The sequence below is a fragment of the Hermetia illucens genome, chromosome 5 (genome assembly GCF_905115235.1).
Source record: "Hermetia illucens chromosome 5, iHerIll2.2.curated.20191125, whole genome shotgun sequence".
NCBI classification, from domain to species: domain Eukaryota; kingdom Metazoa; phylum Arthropoda; class Insecta; order Diptera; family Stratiomyidae; genus Hermetia; species Hermetia illucens.
Window position 1 is genome coordinate 48,539,411 of NC_051853.1, and position 10,872 is coordinate 48,550,282.

Sequence of the window (10,872 nt, forward strand, 5' to 3'; positions counted from 1 at the left end):
GGGAAGTACCTGGTCTACACCTTGTCAGATACCTTTAAACTAAGGAGTAGCCTATATATATTCGTGCATTAAGTTGCTACTGGGGGTCCTTCTGATCGACGATGCAGACAACCTTATATTTCACCCGAAGCTTGGTTTTCCGGACCTCAACCATTCTAGATTCTACAATGCTCTCTGTTTTTCCCGGATCTCATCTTTTTTATTATCAACTCAATAACGAGTAAACATTCTTAGCCCTAAAATATTAATGACTGATACCTATTAAGCTAGCACGTGTCCAGTCTGTTTGGGCCGGGGATTTCATGATTCTAGAATGAACTTAGGGGGGGATTTGCAGTCAATTACAAAAAATTATAATAATATACTATTATTAACTTTATTTGAGCAAATATTTCTTGATTTCAGATTTTTCGGTTTGGTAGTTTCTGAGAATGGGTCACCTTCCAATAAATGTCAAAACTAAGGCTTCGGAAAGTACTAACCCAGACGTTTCATTTGATACCTCACATGACTATATTTGGTGGAAATGTACGCATGTATAGCGACCCCCCTTCAATTTGACGCAGAATGATTTAACTGAATGTATGCATGTGCGTTCACAGTTCCCACCTTTCCAATTTTGGTGTAAATGGCTATAACCGCTTCCGAGAAAAATGCGTGTGACGATTTTAACGCTTGGGCCGAAGATTGGGGTAGTCGCGAAAAAAATACATGAGGTCGCATACTGCTCGAAGTATTTTCACCTCTGAATGTTCTGGCAAATACCGGTGGCGTCAATACTTTTCAGAGACGGGATATGGGATCGGTGATAGATCTACCGTTTGTTAGCGACACATTGTCTAAGGATTTTCAATAGCAGGTGAGCGAGGAATATACACACGGCGACCATCAGGTTATCATCTTTCACATGGAGCATAGAACAGGTGCAAAACGTACCGAGAAAACTGCAGTAGTGGGTTGGACATCTATGAAACTTGACAAGGAAATGTTCGAGCAAATACTTCTGCAGGAAGCGATGCCGATGGGAAACGGAGAAGAAAAGGTGACGCAGGTCCTTGAAAGGATACAAACAGCATGTGACGCTTCCATGCCCCGCCGCACTGCACTCAAGAAACGAATGCCCAACTGCTGGTGGAATACCGAAATCGATGAACTTCGCAAAGATATAGTCAACGCAAAAGAAACCGGACTGAGTCTGAAGAATTGCACAACCGATATAAGAAGGCGAGGAAAGAATTGTAAGCATCTATCTCTGGAAATAAAGCCAAACATTCCTCGCTCCTCTCCTGTGGATAATGATATATGATGGAATTTTGAAGTTGCAACTGCCTAAAGGAGTGACAATCATGACGCTCAAATATCTAGGAGTCGTGGATGATCAAAGGTTGAAATTCAAGCATCATCTTGAGAATTTAGCAATCTACGCTTCCGGCTTGAGAGTCGTCAGCTCCATCTTGCTCTATGCAACTCCAGTCTGGCCATCGGTACTAAAGCTAGGAGAAAATAAATGGAAAATCATCATCATCATTAACGGCGCAACAACCGGTATCCGGTCTAGGCCTGCCTTAAAAAGGAACTTCAGAAATCCCGGTTTTGCGCCGAGGTCCACCAATTTGGTATCCCTAAAAGCTGTGTGGCGTCCTGACCTATGCTATCGCTCCATATCAGGTGGCTTCTGCCTCGCCTTCTTTTTCTACCATTGATATTGCCCTTATAGACTTTCCAGGCTGGATCAGCCTCATCCATACGGATTAAATGACCCGCCCACCGTAACCTACTGAGCTGGATTTTATTCACAACCTGACGATCGTAGTATCGCTCATAGGTTTCGTCGTTATGTAGGCTACGGAATCGTTCATCCTCATGTAGGGGGCCAAAAATTGTTCGGAGGATTCTTCTGTCGAACGCGGCGAAGAGTTCGCAATTCTTCTTGCTAAGAACCCAAGTCACCGAAGAATGTATGAGGACTGGCAAGATCACTGTCTTGTACAGTAAGAGCTTTGATCCTATGGTGAGACGTTTCGAGCGGAACAGTTTTTGTAGGCTCTCATAGTTGGTATCGGTTGTGATTTTCGACCCTAGATAGGAGAAATTATCAACGGTATCAAAGTTGTAGTCTCCTATCTTTATTCTTCCCGTTTGACCAGTACGGTTTGATGTTGTTGGTTAGTTGGTTTTTGGTGCTGACGTTTCCAGCATATATTTTGTCTTGCCGTCATTGATGTGCTTCATCGATGCTATTCGGCGCCTGCTTCTTCCCATGATGTCGATATCATCAGCATAGGCCAGTAGTTGGGTGCGCTTAAAGAGGATCGGACCCTATGCACTTACCTCAGCATCATGGATCCCTTTCTCCATGGCCAGGTTAAAGAGGACGCATGATAGGGCATTCCCTTGTCGTAGACCGTTGTTGATGTCGAATGGTCTTGAGAGTGATCCTGCTGCTTTTATCTGGCCTCGCACATTGGTCAGGGTCAGTCTGGTCGGTCTTATCAATTTCGTCGGGATATCGAATTCTCTCATGGCCGTGTACAGTTTTACCCTGGCTATGCTATCATAGACGGCTTTAAAGTCAATGAATAGATGGTGCAACTGGTGTCCATATTCCAACATTTTTTCCATCGCTTGCCGCATAGATAAAATCTGATCTGCTGCTGATTTGCCTGGAGTGAAGCCTCTTTGGTATGGGCCAATGATGTTCTGGGTGTATGGGGCTATCCGGCCTAGCAAAATACCGGAGAATATTTTATAGATGGTACTCAGCAACGTGGTACCTCTATAATTGCTGCACTGTGTGATATCTCCCTTTTCATGTATGAGACAGATAATGCCTCGTTGCCAATCGTCAGTCATTGATTCGCTGTCCCATACCTTGAGCACAAGTTGATGAACCACTTGGTGTAACTGGTCGCCTCCATATTTAACCAATTCGTCTGTGATTGCATCGGCTCCTGGCGACTTATGATTATTAAGCCAATGAATTGCCCGGACTATTTCTCCCGTACTTGGTGGTGGCAGTATTTGTCCGTCGTTGGTGGGACTTCCTACTCGCCGATGTTCTGGTTGTTCAGTAGCTCATCAAAGTACTCAATTCAACGCTCCAATATGCCCATTCTGTCGAAAATCAAATTTCCCTCTTTGTCTCGGCAGGATGAACAGCGAGGTGTATAAGGCTTTATCCTGCTGACTTGTTGGTAAAACTTCCGCGCCTGGTGCGGTTGCTCCCTGTACTTTTCGAGTTTACAAACTTGTTGATTCTCCCAGGCTTCCTTTTTCCGTTTGTGAAGTCGTTTTTCTGCTCGCCAGAGTTCGTGATAGGTCTCCGTGTGTGCCCGCGTCCTTTGAGAATGCAACATTACTCGGTATGTGGCATTCTTCCGTTCCGATGCTAGCTTACATTCATCGTCAAACCAGCTGTTCCGACTTTTTTTGCGGCTGGGGTCAAGTATCTTTGTGGTCTTATCAATGATAACGTTGTTCAGGTGGATCATCATTTGTTGATGCTTCATCCCCAAGACTTTTGTTGACTGCGGTTATTGCGGCATACATTTCCCTCTTGTAGGTGTCGCGGAGGGCTGTGTAGTGGATGGTTTTAGTATTCACTCTCACCTGATTGTCAGAGGAGATTGTAGGTGGTGTTGTTATTCGAGCTCGGAGCGCCATGCCAATGAGATAGTGATCCGAGTCTATATTGGCCCCCCTATATGTTCTGACATTCATCAAGGAAAATCACAGCTCCATCTCGATTGAGTGCATTGCGAACGTCGTGCGTTTACCATACAACATGAGACGAATCAGCACGTGTGATAGCAAGCATGGTCCCGATTGGCATCTTGCGAACGAGGGTTGACGCCTCCATGACCCATCATATGCAATCGGCAAGACTAGTACCTATCTTCGCAGTTAGAACGAAATGGAGCTATTTTGGAGTGGCAAAAAAGATGGGATGATTCGGCTAAAAGATGCTGGACTGATAGGATTATTCTAGTCGTCTCAAAATGGATCACACGAAGGCACGGTGAAGTTAACTTCGACCTAATTCGTAAGCGGACACAGACACGTGCTTGCCTTTATCGCTTCACGTGTGACGATCCTCCATATTGCCCGACATATGAGTTGATTCCGGAGAATGCATGTTTTTTTTTACTGCCAGAGGTGCGCCGCACATACGGCGGAGACGGAAATTGAAGCCGGGTTGCGGTTGTCACCCGAGAACATCGTGGATGAAACGTTAGCCTCTAAAAAAATTTGGAGGGTGGTGGAAAAATTCATCAAGGTGATCCACAATCTGTTGAGGAAGTAGGAGCTTCGGAGCCGCAGTTCATAACTGATCCAGCCTCGTGACATAATATCGAAATGTTAGTCCCGCCGGGTAAGCGAAGGAGAAGGATGTGATTTTAGTGAGTAACTGTATGGCAGGAGCCAGCAGTAGGTTTTGCGCCTTTTCACCTTCAAACGCCAAAAAAGAAAACAGACAGTAAACCGTGTTTAATAAGGTTTTGTTTGATATAAAATCTTAAAAAGAATCAAATATAATAAATTTGTGTTTGGATATTTTTGGCTATAAACGATAGTGTGTCCCAGGCAATAAAGGCTAAGCGCCTGCCATCAGTCCTGTTGGTGTACTTCGTGGATAGTATCAGGTCCTGCTTCGACTGCGGGTCTCCACGTAGTGGTGAATGGCAACCGTTGTACTGAGGAAGGAGTTTGCCTTACTCTATATTGGGCTTTCAAATCAATTAATTAATGGTATTACTTCACTTAAACTATTTTACCATGATCAATCTTAAATCCGCGACAGGAATGGCTTAAGGCATTCGAAATAGAGTGTTTGTAGTGATGATACAGGAATATGACACCACAAAGGCAGTTTTAGCTTTTCCAGGCCCATTGAGAAAGGGTGGGGCGAGGATGTTTCTCATAGAGCCCGAGTTTTCTTCTGGGACTGATCTCTGCGCCGCCTGATTTTCGTATCATACCGTGTTATAGGAAGAAGGTCATTTATTCAATTACTCATCATCATCATCGTCATCATCAACGGCGCAACAACCGATATCCGGTCTAGGCCTGCCTTAATAAGGAACTCCAGACATCCCGGTTTTGCACCGAGGTCCACCAATTCGATATCCCTAAAAGCTGTCTGGCGTTATTCAATTACTACTTTATATAAAATCTTCCTTTAACCCCCTACTACAAGTTGCAGACACAGCTGCATCTTTTCCCGCTTTTCCAGATATTTATAACAGAGTATACCATGCTGCAAATATTGTGGGTAAAATGGTAGAAATTAAATGAAATTCTCCCTGACGCAAAGGTCAGACGTCATTAATATTTTATCAAATTATTTTTCCTCGTTGTCCTTAGTATCCCACATGCGTTTTGAAACCGACAGTCCCCTATAATTATTCTTATACGAAAATCCTTCATAATTACATGTTTTCCTAAACTGTCCATACCTGAGTCACGTTTCTTTATTGTAGGTATTATTAGTCTGAATTTTATGTTCAATTGTCTCCCCATTTGTGACACACAATATTCTCCTTATGTGTACTCCTTTTGACCTATATTCAAGCACGTGTGCGTAAAACCTTACGTGGAGAAGTACCTCCGAACTATTTTCTGAGTAGTTCCTAAAGTGTTATTAATGGAATTCTTACATGTTCTTCCATTCAGTTCCTGGTGGAATTCAACAGCTCTCAGTGAAATTAGAGCAATTCGTACGGTTTTCTGTTTCTTGAATCTAAGATAACTGAATATGTACATATGAACTTCCTACACCGTTTGGAGTCATGTAAAACAATTTTGTTTGGATACGAACTCTGTTCTTAGAATATTATATTACGTAAAACAGGATTCTATCGACTCCCTCAAATTTATATTGTGGATATAAAGGCAAAGCGTAACTCATTCTGGTATTATGACTAAATACCATCTTTTGGTAGAAACGCAAACATAAAACTCGGTAGAATCTGGCAGCTAATGTTCTCTATGGTTACAAGTCCTATTCAAGGGCTTCACTCATCACTTTATATTAGTAATTTATATTAGCAATGTTTCCAGGTTGCGGATGATGGCAGAATCGATTGGATTTATCGATTTGTTTATCTTACCAGGTAGTAGTGGATAAAAGATCTCAATTGCAAACAGAATCGTTCGCATTGTGTAGTAAACGTTGAAGGTGTAGGAGGCTCTGCCATGGTAACAAAGCGGTAAGCAGTCGTAAATGAAAATAGCAATTCAGCTGTATGATTTAATAACTTTTCAAAAAGCTTCAAGATATCTAATGAAATTGCCGGGGCACGTGTCCTTGTGCACCGCACATTGCGGACAGCGGTGAAGTCAACGTAGGCGAGTGGATGGTTAGCTGGTCCTAACCACCACGGAATTCCCTTAATCACGAACGGGAAAAAGAAAAGTTAGAATATAATTTTAAAGCCTTTTTCATTTGGTAAATTTATTATTTCCTTACGCTTCCTTCCTACTTCCATATTTTTCCTTATAAATCAGATGATAGTTGGGCAATAACGAAGGCGCCAACAAAAGGCAATGTATTTCCTGGAAGCAATGAATACCTTTTCATTAGGTGAGATGAAATTGTATTTCAAACGACTGACGGAGCAGAGCCAATAAGCAAAAGTGCAACGAATGCATCTATAAAGTTCTACCGAGTCAGCAACTCCAAAGATCGTATTTTGTAGAAATGTAGAAATTGTAGATGGAAGAGATTGCTAGGTATTTTCACTTTAATGATGTTCAACCTTCAATCCAAGCATCCTTCAAAGAAAGTTTTACAATTTTGTCAATTGAAAGTATCGAATAATAGAGGCATTAGTTCCTAGAAACACTTTTCACAGATACATCTGAAATTCAAAACTTAGAAGAATTTATCTTTCTTATGATCTTGTCTAATATTCGTCCGAAGGATTTCACTGCGAATAAATTGTTGATAATGTAGCGACAGCCTGTTTCCAATCGAATATGCACGCTACGTTTTCGTGCCGCAAACTCCTGAGACCATGAATGTTGTGGGAAGAGCCAGGGGTAGAGTTCAATTGGCTCAGTTCTTTACAGCAGCATTCACGAAGGATAAAAGTTCCCCAGCCTACAATTAGGGATCTGTTTAAGGTCCTGATGGAATAATTTATTTAGCGTCCGTCGCTAGCCTGTAACGAGAACTGGTCAATTGAAAAAGAATTACCTGAGAACTTTTTCTTCCTCTATGCAACTTCAGCAATACAAATTGTAGGGTATGCCTAGTCTGTGGCCATGTTTGCCTATAGGTTAGTGCCACATGTAAACCGCCGTAATCATGAAAGCATTTCCCCGCGTCGGCCGCCATTTCCGGCCAAATCATTTCAAGTTAACAGCTGTTAAGTAATGCCAGTAGATTGCCCCCTTCACAGTTGACAGTGGGACACAGAGGCCCACCGAGGAACTGCCAAGAACAGAGCTCCGTCTAAACTTGCGAATTCTGGAAGATCGTACGACTCGGCTACACTGTGTCTATCAGAGAAAACGCCTACACTGACTCCACTGATCATTTTTGATCCGCCAGTGAGAATGGTGTGTAATAACTTTGCAACACGTGACCGGTTTTCCACTCTCCTCTGGTTGGAAAGCCTGCAACCACAGTTCTTCGCAGACCTCTGTTTTCGTGTGCTGTAATCCGTTGGCGATGCCCCATGTAGCCTGATAGTAATACAAGATACTGCGTATTTAATGGGGAATTCCAGAAAGAGACGGTTTAATAGTACATTGAAGGCAGGACTATAGAGCCCAAGTAGCACACGTGGTTCTTTTAATCCTATTAAGCTTGATTCTATAGTACTTTTTGCTCAGCATTTGACACCGTACAATAAAACTGTACGTTGGGATGGGCACATCCAGGGCTGTGTACAACCAGGGAACCATCCACAGCCAGAGAACCCATTTCCTTACAAAGGCTGTCTTGCAAGTATAGAAGGTTCTGTCTTCACTTCAAATTCGGATTCAGGATCACACCCGGTTGCTTTACATTGGAGGAAAGAACCAATATTTACTCATTTAGCTGCGAGAGGTGGAATTTGGGTGCTATTGTTTTGGTGGTAAATGGCATCAACTCCGTTTTGGTTGTATTTTTGCCGACTCCGTATCTTGCAACCCACAGGCACACCTTCTCCAATGCCTCCTACATAGTTTCACTCATAACCGAAGGAAAGATCCCTGATATCAATATCATCAAATTATCGGCATATGCCACCTTCATCCCGCTCCAGCCAAACATGCATAGAATTTCATATATCATTTTAGACTGCAGCACCTCTGCATCTATCAGTTCTGTCCAAGTGGATCAAATTGGACTCCCCTGGTTCTTAGCAATTATTCTATATCCAATATGAAAGATACCCCTCCAATCTTATTCTGATTAAAGGTTCTAGAGCTCCTGGTACTAGTATTGTTAAACGCCCTTCAATATCCATGCAGGCAGTTAGGTTATATTGTTCGTACTGTAGCGACTCCTCAACCATGCTAATTACTTTGTGAAGAGCGGCTTTTGTATATTTGGCTTTGAGAGAGGTGTGGTGAGATTTAAAGAAGAACGTTATTTCCCTTAACCCCCATAAGTGGATGTTCACGACGCGCTCTACACTTTTTAAAAAAACTTAGGCTGATTCGTCATCGAAAGTGCTCCGCGGTCTCATGGCGGCGCCCGTCCGTTTTCGATATGACAAATATGGACGCGCTTCTTCCGGTCTGCGGTACGTATCCGAAAGAAATGCAGCTCCAGGAAATTTCTATAAGCCTCGGTATAATGGTTTCTGGCTGTTTCTGGAGCATGACTGACATTGTGCCATTTGGACCAGGCGATTTATATGTGGACAAGTTGTTTATAGCCTAGCTGATTTTATCCTTAGTAATTAGATGCATAGTCCCTAAGCAAGATCACAGTTATAGTCCTCAAGCTAGCGAGGAAGTGTGTGCAGTTCCAAGGTCTCACCAGAAAATTCCGACCAGAAGCATTTCGATTTTTTAAGAAAGGATGAGCATCTATTTCTCCTGGCGGAAATGTTACTGAGTCTCGCGGACTCGCTGATGCTTTCAATGTTCTGGAAGTAGTCCAGTCAGGGCCGCTTGCTGGTAGTTTTGATGTCCGACCTGTAACTCTTCGGGCAGTTCTTGTATGGTTGCTAGTATTTGCAGCAATGACAATGTGGCAATGAGACTTTGAATTCGTTTTTCAAAGTCCCGACTTTTGACGACAGACGAACTGGGCTGACGTGCATTGGCAGGGCCACATGTCAACAAGTTGCCCATCTTTGCTGTGATGTGATCGTCTATTATTGTATTCCTTCTGGGGTAACTGATTGATCGTGAGCCATGTAAACGGAAGAGATGTACACGTTTCCTGCTTCTATCTTCGACCAAGGTTAGCTCGTTGGAACTCTATTCCAATCAGTGCCCCTTGGAGAGTGCAATAAATTGTAATATTTACCTTAATGGTTTGGTCTCTTTCCTTCCAAGGCTGCTGTATTAATTCACCTCGATCTATCGCAGGATGACCAGCAGATTAGCTGAAGTGCACTTCGAGTGTTGTAGATTTATGTTTGCACAGGGGAATCGTCAGTCCCGTCAGATCATCGGTTTTCATCTCCTCCAATAGCTCGTTTCATGGAACAAAACACTTTCATGTTTGCGTTTTCGACTCCGAACCGCACTTTAGAGTTCGCCTTTTCCAGTTAAGGAAGAGTGCAACCTTCAGAGAGAGAGTTGTTGGGAACTAACAACGATGGCGCGTACATGTGATTGACACATAATGCTCTACACTGAGGTTTTATCGCAGCGATATATAATCTGTTTACTGGTGAAATTATTCTCGAGCATTGAATTTATCAATGAATCATTGATATAAAAAGCGCTTCGCTCTGGTAGACTTCAATGCCCAACAATGCATAACCTATACCCTACAGTGAGATGGTATGTAAGGGGTGTTACCGATGGTGTTAGCCCAGTATCAATTGCGCAGTGGTCAGAAATTTCTCATTTTGCCTGTAAAATTCCCATTGTATGAGGAAACCGTAAACTTCTTCTGTTATGAGGCTCAAACCTAGATGGTGGTGGAGACCGTGCTTGGAGATCCCGTTTGAGATGGGCAGGAGTAGTCAACACCATGCCTTTGTGACATTCGTCGTCATGTTATTTGTGCTGGGATAGGTTGGGTCTCACGCGTTTGACTTTGAATCCAAAATTTTTTTCCTCCATTACAGACTTTCTGTCAACTTTATACTTTGAAAGGTGGTAGTGTAAATATTAGAAAATCTTTGGATCTAGAAGAGCTTAGGAGAAGATTTATAATCTTAGATCACTTAATCGATCTCATCATCAACAGCGCAATAACCGGTGTTCGGTCTAGCCCTGCTCTATCGTATCCAGACATTTGGGTTCTGCCCCGACGCTCAGCAATTCGATCTCCCTAAAAGCTAGCTGGCATCATGGTCTCCGCCATAGCTTTACCTGAGGCAGGATCTGCAACGTCTTCTTTTTCTACCATAGATATTGCCTTTCCGGTCTATAAGTATGTGATATAAAAATCACTAACTGTGGCGATATAAAATTCACATATAATTTAGAGAAATTTAGCTTTATATTTGTGGACATTTATTTTAAAACTAATCTATCTCTAGCATTACAAAGGGTTTCAGGGGGGAACCAGAGGCATGACTCGCTTAGTTTAGTTGCCGTAAGTCAAAATAGCCGCGTCATTCGCCCTTCTTCCTGGTTGCGTCTTTTTCCGGGAAGCAAGGCTTTAGCCCGGCCAGAGACGCTCTCTTGAAAGGTGTCCCGGATTTTCAGGCTCAAATGGTGTTGGACCGGCTCAAAATGTCTTTCAAAGGT